The following is a 17,910-nucleotide window of genomic DNA, read 5'->3' as shown; positions in this document are numbered from 1 at the left end:
AGATGTTTTATTACTTTAGGGAGTAGTTGTGCAATCTGGCAACCTCTGATACCTACGACCCTTCAGGTAACTGGCCTCAGGGTCAAACAGCCCCAAACACATGCAGTCACAGAGCAAAGCCGCCCCCATTGTCATTTCACCCTCTTGGTCCTTCTAGGCAGGGATCCTAGAGGGACTCTTCATACTGAGCTGCCATTTCGGGAAGTATGTGTCAGCCCCTTCCCAGGGTGGGGAAGAGAGAATTACTAGCACTAATCTGAGCTGGCTGCCCAGCTAAGAGGCTGCTACCTCAGATACAACCACAGAGAATTCCATGCTTTAAATCCTGATTCTCATATTCATACCTCTGAGCCCATGTATCACGATGAGTAAAGGATCAGTGTAAGCTCAAAGCCAGGTAAAGCCTATTATCATCACACATCCTCTTCTGGCATAGCTATCACAGTTACTAAATTTGTAGAGTTTTTTCAAACAAGATGAATTGTGTTGGGGAAAGGGGGCATGACAGAACTGTATCAGGAAAAACATCAGCATTTCAGTAACAGTTTCAGATTCCAACTATTAGAAATCAGTACTAATGTCATCTTAGTCAAACTAAAAAGCACCTAAATAGCAGTGGTCAGCCTATGTTTTAAAGAGGCATTTAAAGTCTATGGGAACCAATCCAATGCATTTATAATGCTTGGACAACCCTTCCACAAACAGAGGTAGCAAGAAACTAAGACAGTTTGAAGTGAGACCCTGAGGGAACAGACATCTATTTCCACTTGTCTTCGACTGGATAGGTATTTTGGAAGTTAAAGGAAATGCCATGCCCCTGGCAGATTTTAATACTTTAACTAGCAAATTTTCCCTTGCCTTTGCTTTAAAGCATAAATGAATCAAATGCAGCACCATTTAAAATACCACTTCTGAAATTCTAATCCCCATTTAATTTTATGTCTCACTGCATTACCTGTTTTTCCACAGAGAAGGGGAGAATGAGAAGAGGGAAGAAGAGATGCTTCAGTAACCAACAGAGTCCCTAAACACATTCTCTGGAAACAGCCAAAGACTGCAAAATGACCAGGCCTTATGAAGGTCCAGCAGGCTGTAATTACGTATTTATGTCCTGTCCTCACCAAGTGCTGTGCAGGCTAAGTATTCAAATAGATTGAGAAAATTAAAACAACAAAGTAACAGCTGTCAAAGATTTACAGAAAATTAAAATTGTGAAATCAGTCGCCAAGATTAAAAAAACTACAACCAAACTACACAATCTTCCTATTGTAAAGGTTTGGGGAAGAACAAATACTCTCATAACAATATAAGGCTGCATCATCAAAAGACATCTCCAAAGTATGAAAACTTAATGAGTAATGGTCTTGGATCTTCCTCTGTGTGCAGCTGTGTTGAGGCCCACCAAAACCAAATAAGGGCAATGCTGGGCAATGCCAACACCCCATCCCTCCATGCCTGGGAATGCTCTGACTTCATGTTTCCTTCCAGCCAGCAAGGGGGCAAGTGGACACAACAGAAAATAAGCTGTCAGATATTGCTTTTAATTTTCATCAATAAAAAAGTTGAAACGATCAGATGACTCAATAAAAGGAAGATAAGATACTTTGACACCTCTAGCACTGACACCTGCAGGCTTATGCCACACTGCCTGGGCTGAAAAGCTCCAAAGGGTATGTTCCCCTGCTGTGGAAAAATGCAACCAGCTCAGGCATCCAGGAGCTCAAGCATCCAACATCAACAGTGTCCAGCTTGGAAAGAAAATAAGTCAAAACTTCAGTAAGCTGAATCTATAATGTATATGGTTCTTTTGTCACCTCAGTTCTGTATTTTTTAACTGAATTACTTTAGCAATATAGGATTCCAGAATAACAGACCTGTGTAAAATGTAAGAATCTATAGATCTAAGGGAAAACACAGCCCTGTGAATTGAGGGATATGGCTGAAGTATGTTAACAATCTGCTTCCACTGAAATCAGGATTTGAAGCACACTTTACAGCTACAGACCAGGGTTCTCATTCATTTCCTGCATGAGTCCTTTCTGTCATTGTTATTTCAAAACCCTTCAAAGCATGATCATAGGACAAAAGCTTATTTATTGATTCCTCTGAGTGAATACCCTAAATTTTGTTTAATGCTTCATAAAGACTCCAGTGAAAAGTTTGTTTTACTGACAAACCACAATCAGAATAAATGACAAAACTTCAGGTGAGATGCAGTCCTGGACTTTGGGTAGCGTAAGGCACAATGCAAAGTGCAAGCTCATAGCCTGATTCACCTGGTACAATTTTCCCATCTCCAGAGCCAGCAAATATCAGTGATTAGCAGCACAGAACGACAGAATAGTTTGGTTTGCAAGACACCTTCAAATCTCTCCTCTTTTAGTTTAAAACCAGTCCCTCTCATCCTATCCATATCTGACCATATAAAAAAATCCCTTATTTATAAGCCCCTTTAGGCACTGGAAAGGTCTCTAAGGTCTCTAAGACTCTAAGGCCTTCTCTTCTCCAGGTGAACACCCCCAGCTCTCCCAGCCTGGCTCCAGAGCAGAGGGACTCCAACCCTTGGAGCATCTCCATGACCTCCTCTGGACTCACTCCAACAACTCCACATCCCTCTGATGTTGGAGGCCCCGGACTTGGACACAGTACTCCAGGTACTCACAAGGGAGGGGGAGAATCCCCTCCCTCGACCTGCTAGCTACTCCTTTCTGGATTCAGCCTAGGATAAGGCTGGCTTTCTGGGCTGCATCAGCACATTGTTGGCTCATGCTCAGCTTTTCATCCACCCCAAGCCCTTCTCCACAGGGCTGCTCTCAGTGAGTTCTCCCTGTCTCACCATCAGAAAGCTTTGTCTTAAAAATATATTTAGGTCACAGAAAACACTTGAATACCCTAGAAAAACATACAAAACTAAGTAAAATGTTGAACTAAAACAATAACAGATGGAATAAGAACTAAAGAATGCAAATTTTTTAGCTAGGCTGTGAGTGGACCTGACAGGGAGGTGAAAAGACTCTTAGAAAGGCACAATTCCACCTGGCTTCTGTTTGCTGCTTTTCATAAGGAGACCTCAAAGTACTTTCTAAAAAAAGTGAGTATCAAAATCAGGTTATTGCATCTCATCTTTACAGGACAGAGCACAAAAGTAGATATTCACTCTGGCCTCACACAGCCCAGACAGGTCTTAACATTTAGTGCTCTTCCAGTAAGTTCTCCACTAGAATAAACAAGTTTGTAACAGTTAAAGAATATTTTTAAACTATGCTGAGGATAAAGGGAGCACAGCCTTCAGCAATATATGAACTTTGCTTTCAAACACACATTTGGCTTTTGTCACAGCACAAAACAACAGAAACAAAACCACCAGGTATTGCCTGCACACTCAACACAGTGAGAGAGCAGTGAGGAGAGAAAAGCACAGGCCCACAGGACAGCAGGATCACAGCACCTTGCCAGCTTCATCCACAGATCAATCCAAGCAGTAGCAGAAAAGCTGGCAAAGGAAATAATGACCTGAATAATAAGATTCAGTTCTGTACAGAGGAGAAATATGAGTAAGATTTTTCTAGCATAACTAGGGATCTGCACCTAATTTGGTCTGACATGGTGCACAGGTCTCCAGCAGGATCTCACTTTCAGTAACCAGAGTGTGCAGCAGCAGTTCCAGGAGGTTTCTGCAAACAACTGCTGCCTGTGCTTCTGTCCCAGACAGAACTTGGAGGATTTATAAGAAAACTGTCTGAAACCAGGGCTTGACTGTCAGGGGCAACAGACAGTGCAGGACAGCCTGGGAAAGACAGATCTCTTCTTTCAATATAGACAACTTCTGTTTTGCTGAGTCCAAGGCTTTACTGTCAAGCTTATGCTTGGAGACACAGTCTGCAGACTTTGTTGTGGCAGAAATTAATTGGCTAAGTCACCATTTTTTCCTACTGATATATATTAGTAAATAAACAACATGGGGCTTTTGAACAAGGAGTAAGGGGGTGAAAGCTGCTCAAAGAACAGAAAATTATCATAAATGACCCTCTGATCTTCAAAGCTCTTAGGAATCAAAAGGACGAGCAACAGGCAAGGTATTAAGAAATCCAGTGGTTATTGCACAAAGTTTCCTTCACTCAGTGCCAAGATTCAAATCTCACTGGAAGGTTAAAAGTTCAAAAAGCCTTCTCCACTGGGCTATGACAGTGTGCCCAGTTGCCAAGCTGAGAGTCTCCTTTGTTATTCCAGTGCATTATCATAGACAAGACCTCAGACTCTGGTATTGTCCATCTTAGTCCGAATCTCAAGTGTTTGCTATTATTCTTGATGCAGAATATCTCAATACACAATCCTGGTCTGTTTGGCCCCATCTTGATGCATCTTCTCCCACTGCTTAAGCTCTGCTGAGCAGCCCTTCTTTCCTCACCACCTTCCTGGTGGGGATGGGAAATTGCACAGATGATGGAGGCTGCTAAGGAGGTGAGCCGACACAAAGCTCAGATGCAACATCCTTGGGGCATGCACTATCTGTAAATCTCAGCAGGATCCTGTTCCATAATTAAACACATTTGATCTTGTGACAGTAAGAGAGATATCAAGTTGGAACATAACAATACAATGATTAAAATTCAGGTGTGGTACAAGTCACAGCAGTATGGCAGTGATGAATGTCACACCAGGGGTGTTCTGGAGGGATGAAGTAACTTATTTTCACATATCTGTACAATTAAAATTTCCTTAAGTAGTAACACAAAAACATAATTAAGTGCTTCTGTGTTAAACCACATCCTATTTTTCCCTCTCAGTTTTTTCTAAAACCACTTACACAGAACTACATAAAGGTGTGCTGAAGACATCAACCAAGCTTCCTAATGCGGAATGACTGATTTCTCTGGTCATCAAGAATACATTTATACCTCAAAGAACTGAATAAATTCAAGAGAGGGACCTTACCATTCATTTGTTTGCCAGCAAGTTCTTTGCCTTTTTTCTCCACTGGTAGAAGAAGCAGTTCCATTAATTGCAGAATGACCCTCTGACGTACAAAGCAGTCAAATTCTATCACATCAAATTGCCCAAAGAGCATTTTGCACCATAAACTACAATTTCACCCATGGATTCAGGTGCTGTTCCCTATGAATGTGGGGTCAAGAGTCTGGTCCATGATGGAGCAGTGACAAGAGTGATAGGAATGTCTATGCACTGCTGTCTCCTGCTGATCTGGCAAAATGACGTGAATGTTTTGGGAATGTGAATTTTTAATTTCTGTCTTCCCTATAACTATACTCCCCTATTTAACCTCAATAGAGGGTTTGGATGCCCAGGAGGCATTTGGAGAAATTTTCAGTGTATTCCTAGCAGCTGAAGCATGATCCAGGATCACACACCAAGGTGTTCCTCCAGTGATGTCACAGCTGCTGAGAGTGGCAAAGTGGCTCTGAGCCAGGGAGCTGCTTGCAGGCAGGGGGGCCAAGCCATGAGTCACTGAAGCTGCCTGGAACGGAAGAGGAGCAGTGACCTACTGAAGAAACTAAAGGTATTATTAAGATGAGAAGACTACTTGTTTTTTTTTGCTGTTCAATTGCTCAGCAACAAGTGAAGCAGGGAAGAGATGAACACTCTCTTGAAAAGACAGGACAAGGAAAATTTGAGAAAGAAGTGCTGACAGATCCCCTATTTTGGGCCTAGTTTTAAAGTGAAAGGCAGTTTTAATGGAAACACACTATGCTACTTGTTCCTTCCATATAAGTTTTTGACCTGTTGCTTAATTTCTGTTAAATGTCAGAGTTGCAGATTTCAAAGGTACTAAATTCAAACAAGGTTCACTAAAATGGGTGCTAGATAGAAGAGGAAAGCCTGTTTGCTATAGCTATGGGGAAAAGGCCATAATGTGAGCACAAACCTTATTAGATAGCAAAGAATCACAGAATCACAGAATGAAATAGGTTGGAAAAGACCTTTGAGATCATGAAGTCCAACCTATGACCTAACACCTCCTCATCAGCTAAACCATAGCACTGAGTGTCAGGTCCAGGCTTTTTTTAAACATGTCCAGAGATGGTGACTCCACCACCTCCCTGGGCAGACAATTCCAGTGCCCAATCACTCTTTCAGTGAAGAATTTTTTCCTGATGTCCAACCTAAACTTCCCCTGGTGCAGCTTAAGACTGTGTCCTCTCGTTCTGTCAGTGGTCGCCTGGGAGAAGAGACCAAGCCCCACCTGGCTGTGACCACCTTTCAGACAGAGTGATAAGGTCTCCCCTGAGCCTCCTTTTTTCCAGGCTAAACAACCCCAGCTCTCTCAGCTGTTCTTCATAGGGCTTGTGTTCCAGGCCCTTCACCAGCCTTGCTGCCCTCCTCTGGATGCATTTGAGCATCTCAGCGTCCTTCCTGAACTGAGGGGCCCAGAACTGGACACAGCACTCAAGGTGCAGCCTCACCAGTGCCAAGTACAGAGGAAGAATGACTTCCCTGGTCCTCCTGGCCACACTATTCCTGATACAGGCCAGGATGCCGTTGGCCTTCTTGGCCACCTGGGCACACTGCTGGCTCATGTTCAGTCGGCTGTCAATCAGTACCCCTAGGTCCCTTTCTGCCTGGCACTCTGTTCCCAGCCTGTAGTGCTGCAGGGGGGTGTTGTGGCCAAAGTGCAGCACTAGGCACTTGGACTTGTTAAACTTCATGTTGTTGGACTCGGCCCATCTATCCAGCCTGTCTAGAATCCACAAGAGGCATGTCTCAACTACAGGAAACCTCAGAGCTCACACCATGCTAGACTCCAGAGAGTCTCACTGCAAGAGAAAGCAAAAGGAAACCAGCTTTACTAGTTTGGCTGCTCATTTTCAACAGAGAAATATAGCCTGGGCAGGCTTTGCAAGCCAGAATCCTGCCTGGTTTAGAAATCCCCATAAATCTGTGGTGTTTCTTTATATTAATTGCTTGAAGTGGCTCGAAAACCCAATAGTGAGTGTCACCAGCCAAGGGAAGAGCACATGGATGGCCATACTTGTGGGAGAGAGCTGTTCCAGAGCATGAGTTGGGGACCACCCTAGAAGGGAATCAGACCTGACCCAAACACAGCAGCCTACGTATCAGGAGCCCAGATGTCCATGTGAGAAAGAGATTGGCATGACTGAGGGGTGTCTCTTGCAAAGGTCATGGCTCGGCCAACCCTCCTGCCCTCCCAGGTTACAGCAGACCTTGCTTTGCTCCCAGAGCTCTTCATTCACTCTGGAAAAAGCTTTCCTCTGCTAAGAAGCAAGGGCACTCAAAGCCAGCTCTGTGATTTTGGAGGAAAGAAAGCAAGCCTGGGTATGAGTTTTTGAAAGTTGAGGACTGCCAAACTTTCATTAAAGCAGTCCTAAAGTTTTCAGTTACTTCAACATCTGCCTGTATAAATAGAACATTTTTCTCAAAGTCAACAGTGGTCTGTTTTTATCTTCACTATCCTTTAATGTCTTTGCCCAGAGGGCTGGAAATGCTGCTTAGCAGCATCACCACAAAAGTGTAGCAGGACCTTCTGCATCAATAGCTGATGACTCAGGAATACGATATAATTCAGCCTTCACTTTCGGCTGTTTCTGTTAACCTGGATTTTCATCACACTACAAAATCTGTACAGAATGCTCAGTATCTTCTCCTTGGAAATGGCCATCTGTTAGCCCTGACACAGCTGAACTAATTTCAGGTTTCAGCATTGTGTATTAGCTGTAAGGCACCAAGCAAACAAGACTTGAGGAGAACCTCCCAGAAATTAGACTGGGGGATGGTACTTCTTAGTCATTGATGTACGGGAAAATCAGCTTAGAGCTGCTGCTTCTGCCTCACTGATGGCAGGGCTTTTCCACAATTACTTGCCAGCCAGACAACTTCCACATTAAAATTCAGCAGCCAGACTTTCAAAGGTAGGCAAGGTTGATTACTGTGAGGTTTCCAAAGCACCCCCTGCTTCAAGAGAAGTGGAAAAGGAGTCAGGCACTTCAGTACCTCTGAAAACTCATATGAGTAACCAAAATGAACCGAGCTCCTTTGCACCTGGGTTGAAGTCTCACCCTGTAAGCATGGAGAACTTCTGTTTTCCATCCAAGGTGCTACCGTACCACGGGATCTCTTCCCCAGTAAGATGAGAAGGGACTTCACTGGAGCTGTTATAATTTCTAGACCCAGTGAATCACTGAGCAGAGGCAGTAGGAGAGGGAAACTTCTAAGCAATCCTTGCTTTCATGAAAGTTAAATACATTTGATAAACTTTGAGTAAACCACGGATCATACATATTGAGTTAATTGCATTCAGGCACAGCTCCACCTCTTTTCCAAACTGGTAGGAGGCAGAAGACACAACAAGTGAGATCAAAATGAGCTCATGGTGCCAAACACTCTCCTGTTACACATGGAACAATGTCATCCTGCACTAATTTGTGCTATGCTTTCTTATTCATTCCTCTGCATCAGTTTCTGATATATTCAAGATGGACTAAATGGACATGCTAAATATAAGTATGAAGCTAACAGTTTTATTTTTAAATTTATTTCAAGACATGATTGAATCTAGTATTGTTACTTTTCCCTCAGCTCACGTTCGTGTTCATGCTCGTGCTCATGAGCAATTCCATTCCATAGCAGGCAAGACAGGTAAGGAAAATTTCACTCATCTTCCTAAGAAAATGATTTACTTCTGTCTCAGATAAACACCATTTACAACCTTCTATGTCAATTCACATCTGCACCACTACACAGATCAGTAAAACTAATGCAAGATTCAGAATTTTCCTGCTTTTACTAGTCTTGCAACCTTTGTATCCAATCAGCCATTTAGTAAAAGCTGGATTCCCAAGAAAGGGCACTCTCTCTGCACCACTTATGGGTAGTATTGCAAAGTCAAGCCTTTAGGAACTACGTGTACAATTGACCATGAGGAATCAGCCAAATCAGTCTCACTGGTTTATCCTGTTACTCTGCTGGCTTTGGAGAGGACAGAACTTATACAGCTTACAGCATACAAGGACTCTTTTCTAAGGTATTTGTTTAGAAAAATCCCACAATAAAAGGAGACATCAGAGACAAGGAACCTCAAAGGAAGAAGAGAAAACATTTTTGCTTTGCCAGGGACATGCTTCACCCTTTGGATCACACAGGTGCTACAAGACCAATCTGCTTTGTCAACAGAGGCCAGCATTCTCTTTTACTACCTGACACAACAATGCAGATTTATTTCAGGCTTCATTTAGAGTGGCTTTATCTTTCCAGCTGTGTACCTCAGAGACAAATACAGTCTCACAGCAGTTTCACCAATGCTAGTCCTCCAAAGATGGGTTTTGAGGGCCAAAAGGAGACATTGTCCTGACTGATCTTTGTCCTATACACCTACAGATTTTGACATCAATTCCAAAACTTACATATAGACCAGAACCTCAAGTGTGGGAAAGCAACTGCACATACAGGTGCTGAGCTCTCTGGAACAAAGTCCTGTGGCTTTAGTGAGGAAAAAAAAAAAGTCAGAAAAGGTATTATTCCATTTTAGATGCTTTAGTGTGTGAGAGAGCTCTTGTTCTCAAGAGGTAAATGTGAAGGGAAGCCTTGTTCCCTTGGGAAAAGGCCAGCTCCTCTACTCTAAGAAAACAGCCCCATAAAATACGAATGCAGTGCTCGCTCCTGCATTCCTCCCTGACTTTATGTCTATGACTGGAAGGGTTTTTTTCTCTCAAGCACGGGGACAGGCAAATACTACATTCAATTTCTGTCTAGATAAAAACACGTCCAAGAAAGCTGGAGTGAAAACTGAAACAGCCACAGGAGTAGAAGTGTGTACGTAGGTGCTCATGGTTGTTCAAACTGCCAGGACAAGCCTGGATCTTTACCTGCAAGTAACAGCAGAAATCTAATGGAAATGGCAGCACTGGGACTTGGGACTCCTTGATGCAGCTTATGGCTTCAACATGCATTCAATGCAGTATTTTGGGCTGTCTGCTGTTTTCCATCCATTTTTTCCAGTGAAAAATCCAAGTACAAAAAAACCACATCAACATCTCAGGTACCTCTGAGCTTACCAGCTGTGGGGAAGCACTGTAAATTCACAGGCAAGTCTTTCACCCAGCAGCAGTAAATGAGCCAATTTATTTTATTTTTCAGATGATAATTGATGATATCACCAATAGAAATGGCAAAGCACTAAAATCATGGAGAAAAGCCAGAAAATATAAAATATATGTAATTTGAGTAACACATTATTGGTTCTGCTGCTACAACTCAGGTAGTAGTTTATGACAACCTAGCTAATCAAGACTTCAATTTAGCTCTCATGAAGTTTGCAATCATCCTTAAAGTTCAATAAAATGAAGTGCACTGAAGGCAAGGCATGGGGAAAGTGATAAGGAGAGAAGTGTTCAACAGTGGGCATATGAAAGCTCATGTACATGCTCTAAGTGTTCACATACCTGTCCCTCAAGATGCAACTTCTTTATGTTCATCTGTCATTTAACTGGAAGCTGTAGAATACCTCATTTCAAACACAAGCAGTTGCCAATGCATATTAATGAATATTAGCACTTACAGCATGCTACCATACTGTCAAAAAGGGTAGCTGTGCAACTTGCTGATTTCCATGATTTTGAAGCACAGAGGTAGATGGGTTTATGCACATATTACTCAGATGTCCAAAGAGAAAGAACAAACAACCCATTATGTCCATCTGAGAAAGAAAAAACCAATCTGCTGTGGCAAAGACAAATCAGTTTTTAGGGATGCTGTGGAGACACTGTTGATTACAAATGCTGGATTCTGGCTTCAATTTGTGGGGTGGGAAGATTAAACGTGCTCTGCCATTTAATAAACTTTACACTGTGCTCTACTTTTCTCTGCCTCACTCTTTTATCAAAAGAATGAAGCCATTTATCAGATATTTCCAGGCATGCTTCAGATATTATTACCAACTTAAATAATATCAGTTGCCTCAGCTGCTAGAAAAAGAAATAAAAGGTGAGACATAGGTCAGAAGTCCACAGTTTGGACCAAATACTGTCACCAACTTAACTCCTGTTACAAACACAAAGGCAAGATTACACATAAGGGGTCATATTTTAAGCATCAGACAATTTCAACACGCAGAGAAGAAGCAAGAGAAGCATAGCCTTGGTGTATTATTAAACAAGAACCAAGTACAAAGATATCCAATTAATCACAGGGACTGTTGTCATTTTATTGTCCCTCATGTGTTCAGACCGCTTCCATCCCATCCCATCCCATCCCATCCCATCCCATCCCATCCCATCCCATCCCAACAACTTAAAAATTGCTGGCACAGAAGCGAGGTAGCAGCAGTGAAAGCAACGCTCCCCACTATGCTTCCACCAAATGGCAGCAATTTGCTGTTGTGCCACGCTATCAAATTTGTACAGTTTTCTGATTATCAAATGACTGCCTTGATGCTGATGTAGCTAAAAACAGATGAAGTGTTAATGTAATCACATGCCATTTAAAAAAAGGAAAAAAGCCCCTTTTAAATGAAGCAGCTCAGCTAGACTTCACAGGTGTGGCGAAGGGTCCTGAAGCATTACCCCACAACTCAAAACCAGGATGCCAGTTTCTGTGTGTATGTGGAGAAAACTGCTTCTTGTTTATATTCAACCAGAACCAAGTCTGGTTCAACAGCCCTAGTTCTTATCTCACACCAGAAAGGAAGAATTTACTGAAAGAGCAAGGAGGGGAGAGAGCAAACACTAATATGTCCCCACAGAACAACTAACCCATTCCTGTGCTTGACCACCCATGAGCATTTCCATGTCCTCAGCACTGTTTTTATCATTTACCAAATAATTCCTTGAGGGAGTATTCAATTAGCAGTGAAGATTCTGGAAAAGTACTTGAAGATATTTCTTTCTTTTAAATGACCTGAAGGTCTCTGAAGAGGATGACTCTCTTGATGGAAGGAACAGATCTACATGAGCTGAAGTATTTCCCTAGGTAAGAGAAGACTGATGTGCAGGCCAACTCACAGCTGTATGTGCTGAAAAAAAAGCCTGCAGAGAGAATTATGCACTTGTGTGCAAAAAGCAGAGCAATGGGCAAAAAAAACAAACAAGAAGGAGAGAAGAGAAAATGGCAGTAGATGCAATAAGCGTTTACAAGTATATTCAATTATGGCTTTAAAATTTAACTATTGCATTTTTTAACAGAAATTATAATGCTCTATTGTACCTCATTGTAGTGCCAGACTTAGCCTTCACACTGAGAATCACTGTCTTGTGCTCCCAATACATCCAACTGTCCACCTCTCAGCTTTCAAAAAAAGAGGAAAATAAGGCATATATTGTGGCATTTCTGAGGATACTGCTGCTTTGGAACAAAGACTATTCTATTACCAAGTGCTCGCCTATACACTTTCTCCCTCAGGTATGCCAGGAGCAGGCAGTGCTCTCGAAAACTCCAGGTTTCCTGCTAGCCCCATCTTGCTCATATTTGACACAGTGCTGGCACACATGACAGTCCGAGCAGGGCAGTATCAAGGCAGTCTCCAAGTAAAAAGCCCTCTTACTTTTTACAGTGACAAAGGTTCACTGCCCTGCAAGATCAGAACTGCCCCACTCCTGGTTAACAACATGTTTTCTGCAGATCTGTGCTCTGGGTGAATTCAACAGGGAAAGTCCTGTCTGACACAAGAGACCGAAAGTTGGGAGTCTCTCCCTGTTCCCTACTGCAAACTCAATCAGAACAGTTCTTGCAGGTAACACAAAGGTAAGAAAGGATACTTTCTTAGTAACTTAATTGTGTACATGGAGAACAAGAATTTTGTCACCAACTTAAATGAGAAGAGGATTAGGCCATTGTGGAGGTGGGGTGTTGTATTTTAGGAATGGTATTCCCCAATTTAGTATTCCTACTGGAACACTTCAAACCATGCACTGCTTGCTCACACCTCCCCCCCAACCCTGCAGGGGGCTGGAGAGGAGAAATGGAGGCACAAAAGGTAAAGATCAGGGGCTAAGATAAGAAAAAATTCCTGAAAACAGTAGTGAAGTAAGGAAATGAACAGTAACAGCAGCAATATTAATAACAGGGTACCAGGGAGGCAAACGCTTCCCCCTGTGATTTGGTCACCACACAGAGCCCAGCAATACCTGACTTCTGCCAGACCCCCAGGGGACCCCTCCCGCCTCCCCTGCAATGGTGAGGTGGTGTTAGAATAATCTCCATGTGCTGACCATGTCCCCACCTGGCTACTGCAAAAATTAACCCTGTCCTGGCCAGACCTGGGACGTGGGGGTAAATCAGAAGCAAAAGTTTGTGATTCAGTGGGCGGGAACAATCCCATCAAATAAGATCAATACAATACCAAGCTACCAGCCAGCCACGCTCAACTCCCAAGCATCAAATCACCATGCATGATTTAACACTACTGCAAGTTTACACTGGCTGATTTGCTACTCTAAGAATAGCCATGAAGAAACAGTTAATTTCCCATAACATTTATGGCTATAATGAACTTCTCCCTCTCTCCATCCAGCCTAATTTCTTGCTATTAATTTATATTCCTTTGCCATGGAAATTCAGGCCAGTGTTTTCAACTTCACTGCTAGCAGCAGTCATCTACATCTGCTTCCAAGTCCTTCAGCAGCTTCCAAAGTGCTGAGCTACTGGTAATTCCTGTTGCAAGCAGCTGGAGCTGCAATGGCTCAGCACCTCTGTAGAAACAACCTGCTCAGTGTTGCAGTGCTAACTTAGTGGTAATTTGAACATTCACATGTTAGAATTTTATTCCTGATTTCAAACAGTCCAGTAGATAAAGCCACACAGCACAAAGCCACTGCAATCCAGCCATGGGTGGCCAGGGATCCCCGTGGTTATCAACATTCCCAAATAACCTCCTGCGTAGAATGGAACAGAGGAACAGCTTCACTGTGTTCATGTCCCTGACATCCCAGGGCTCATCATAAGCATGATTTAACTGTAGCATTATTCTAAATGGTGCAACAAATCTCCCTGTAACTGACACGGAGATCTTACTTTACAGAGAAAAAGGTTGCTTAACAAGCCCTTCCCTCCACCCCCAACCATCGCCGAGTATTGAATTCAGTTTTTTCCTACATCTCAAATGTGGAAATCAAGCCTAAGTTACTAAGTAAGCAGAAAACTTCAAGGTATTGCATAACCCCCTCCAAATTTCCTCTCTGCTCTACACAGACCCAGAAGACAGTTTTGCTTAAAGCAGTAGCCTCAAACAGAACATATTCCTAAAATCCACCTTACTCTAATTACAGCTACAGCAGACACACAGCAGTTGGGTCTTTTGAGGTGACAAGAATCTGGGGATTGTGTAGCATCCCCAAGCCTGAAATACAGTGTGTTTATATGGTCATCAGAACTGAAATACCTTAATTCTCTGAACTGCCCCTGATGCACTTACCTTTACAAGACTCAAGGAAGATATTTCCCCTGCCATGTTTTACAGATCAAAATTGAGAATTCAAAGCTGCCTGCAGTATTATTCTAGGTTTTCTTGTGTGATCTTAGGCCAGTCTCTGCTCTGTGAGCTCCCTTTCACATCTGCCTCAGAAAAAAGTTTGAGAAGGACTGGCATTATGACACTGCCAAAAAGCACAGAAGCTCTGGTGCAAACTGCAGGCTGAGCCTTGTCAAGGATGGGTTCACCAAAGTGGAGTACAATCACTAGAAAACAATCAGAAGACGCTGAAGTTTAATTAAAAGAAAAGGCAGAGAGATCACACTGCAGAGAAGCATGTATGTCCTGCTGGGCTCAGCCCATGCTAACAGCCCGTCAGCCTGTTCTTTTCAAGTGAGGAATTGCAGAGGAAATGAGGAAAGCAGCGAGGACCAATTCAGTCAAACCAGAGAATAATTCTTATCATCACTCAAAAGTCCAACTTATGCAAAAAAACCCACATGGTAACACAGTAACCCTTCCCCCAAGCCTGCAACTCAGACTGTGGAGCAGAACTGAACCCGTTGACAGTGCTCACCCTTCTGCCCTCCCCGCTTGCAAGGAGTCAGAGTGAAAACTGAGTACCTGAAGCCCATTAGTGAAAGAATTAAAGCAAGAGCCCAGATCTTGATAACCAAGTCCTTCCCCACATGCTCACCTTTCACAGCTAAAGTCACTGGTTTAAGGAACAAGACTGCCAAAAGCATGAAAATCCAGGTTAGGCACTATCATGCATAGAAAAGAGAGTGGCTGCGTTTCCATGGGGATAGCGGTGAGCGCATACTGAGCTGCTGTAGATAAGGTAGCACGCACAAGGAGCACACTAACGTCCTGGACAGCACCAGAGCCACCACACCTAAAATCCTGGACAGCCACACAGTGACAGACGGCAGATCTCCATTCAGGCTGTAATGTCGAGACAGGATTTTCCGCAGAGCAGGAGCTGGTGGAGAAGGTTCTTGCTAGTTCATGTCTTCAGATCAGACAAGCAGTGCTTTAACTCCTCCCCGGATTTACTGGTTATAGAAATCCCGGTGGAGGACGCCTGCCACATCTAAGAAGCACAAGTCCCCTGACTCCTCCCTCTCAGTTTCAGAGTGCCAGAAAGAATCATTTGGGCTCACAACTTGCATGTTGGGAAGAAAGGTAAATCACAGGGGCTGACAGGGGGACCTAGTGCAGGGTCTTGTGGGACACACAGAGAAGAACCCAGGGCTGTGCAGGAAAGGGAGATGTAGCAGGGGACCAAGCACTCCTTGTAGAGGACTCTGCAGTGCAAAGCACTGTTTTTTGGCTAAGCCCTCCACACTAAGCTGGGGGCAGACCCCAGATCAACCTGACACCTACAGAACCAGCAGGCAAGCCTCCCATTTGGGAACTGTGCACTACAGAGCTGAAAAGTCCTAAAGCAATAAAAACCAAGTTTCTTGCTGACCATAAAGCCTGACAGGGCTGCAGGGCAGCAGCCATCTCCCAGCAACAGTCAGCATGACAGGAGCATCCCCAGAGCAGTCATTAAAATCTTCTGGACTATATCAGACCTCAGGTGTCTGTTTATGCTCAAAGTAGAATAAAGGACTGCAGTAAAATTAATAAAAATATAAAACTTTTCTACTAACTGAAATACTTAAAGGCCACTTCTGCACATGTTTATGTCAATACTTGGGCATGCTGAGAAGCATGGGGCGGGGACCAGGGGCTGGCTCCTTACACAGCTGCACAGTTGTGCTAACTCCGTTATGAAAGTGAATGAGCCATTTGCAGGCAACCCAAATGCACAGAGACAAAGAAAAAGCAGGAAACTATAGAGGGTTTGATAAAATTAAACTCCCCAATGAATTTCAATTATATTCCTTTAGCAACTTAATAAATGGCAAGCTTAAACTACTGGGAAAAACAAAGTCATTTTACTGGCCATTGAAGTACATTTCTATGGCTTATGTAATTATAACCCCATGGCAAAGCTGCACCATTTGAAGTACTGTTTAAAAAAAGGAAACAAATTAAAACCCGACCAATTACTGCATGCCAGCCCAAAGATTTCAGTACAAAGCTCTATGCTGGCAAATAGCCTGCAATCACCAGAGCAGGGAATAATTTGTGTCTGTTGCTGCCAGGGAAAAATGGGGCTCCAAATGCCGATCCCCAGCCTGTTTCCCATCACTTCCTGACACTCAGCAATTCAGGACATGCACTGTACGTGAAAGGATTTTACAAATAGATCTTCACATCTCCCTGAAGCAAACAGGTGTAAATTGTCCTTAACTTCATCACTTTCATCTTCACACATGAAAACAGGCATAAAACCTACTTCCAGAGACCAGATCAGAGTCAGGTTTAACATTATTCTAGATGCCACATCTGAGCTCAACTCAGACATCCCACCCCTTCACTCTCATATCTGCTCCACAGAGTACAATGCTCTTACCATGATGCTGCACTCCGACCACTGGAAATGGAAATGGGAAGCGGCTATCAAGTAAATTCAAGAGCTCCTGAATTGGGACAGTGACCCATGGAAACAGAGTCATGAGACTTTATTTTTTTGTTTATTTAAAAAACAAAGCAGGCTTTACTGCAGAATCAGAAGAGTGATAAATTGTTAAATGAATTCTGAAATTTATACCCTAAGGTCCAAAAGACCATTTCATCACTCAGTCCAGGTCTCTTTTAGTGCCAGTATCACACTGGAGCTGGGTCTCAGGAGATGAAGGATGAAGGACTCTCAACAAGAAAAGTTCCCAAGACCATCTTCTGATGCTCCCCCAGACTGGACACCTAGCAGGTTCCTGTGAAACCAGCACATCCAGAATTTCTTGGAAACAGATGTGGGAAAACTACAGAACACATACAGGCACACAACAGGCAATTTAGGACCAGGAGTCAGGACAGTATCACCTACCCAGAACTGCCCAAGCATTCATCTGAGGGGAGGCTTTTCACTACGGCAGATCCCAATCCTCAGGGAAGCCCTCCTCACAAATTCTTGGTCATTTGCCAGGTAGTTCCTGCCACAGAAACCAGGTAAATACTTTTCTTCTTCTTCTTTTTTTTGTTTGTTTTGTTTTGTTTGTTTGTTTGTTTGTTTTGTTTCCATTTTTGGTGCACTTTCAGGGTGTTATCTAGTGGGTAACTCCAAACAACCTTTTGGTCAACTGAAGGCAAGCTCTACCCCAGCTAGCACCAGGCCTTTGCTGACACACAGCCAAGGCACCAGGCGGGTGTCAGCTGCAGAGCCAGCACTTACCCCTCTCCTCAGACTACAGCTGCTGAGCAGTATCGGCATAATTAGAAAGAAGGGGAAAACACACAAATAAATCTAAACGACCAGGGACAGCAGCAGCACTGCAAGAACCCTGTGCTGAAGGCAGCTGCCTTCTTGGCTTGGCTTACTGTTGATGCTCTAAGGCTGGAGGATCACAGCCTGGCAAAGTGTCCCACATGTATACAAAGCCATGACTTTACCGCTAGCAACCTTCTTATCTAGCCAGACT

The 17,910-nt window shown here is 43.3% G+C and overlaps 1 protein-coding gene across 5 annotated transcripts in view; it reads right to left on the bottom strand.

Moving 5' to 3' along the window:
• Positions 1-17,910, bottom strand: part of GATSL2 (GATS protein like 2) — a 139,151-nt gene that overhangs the window by 79,424 nt on the left and 41,817 nt on the right. For 4 of the 5 annotated variants that reach the window (XM_017735292.1, XM_017735295.1, XM_017735291.1 and 1 more), the window contains exon 1: positions 15,075-15,259. The exons of the other annotated variant lie outside the window; for it this stretch is intronic. The gene's annotated coding sequence lies outside the window, so the exon portion shown is untranslated. Of the gene's footprint in view, positions 1-15,074; positions 15,260-17,910 lie in introns of those variants that run through there. 5 annotated transcript variants of the gene reach the window in all.

Source organism: Corvus brachyrhynchos, unplaced genomic scaffold, assembly GCF_000691975.1.
Source record: "Corvus brachyrhynchos isolate BGI_N302 unplaced genomic scaffold, ASM69197v1 scaffold15, whole genome shotgun sequence".
NCBI classification, from domain to species: domain Eukaryota; kingdom Metazoa; phylum Chordata; class Aves; order Passeriformes; family Corvidae; genus Corvus; species Corvus brachyrhynchos.
Note: the sequence above shows the minus strand (reverse complement) of the source record. Positions and strands in the feature narration are given on the sequence as shown.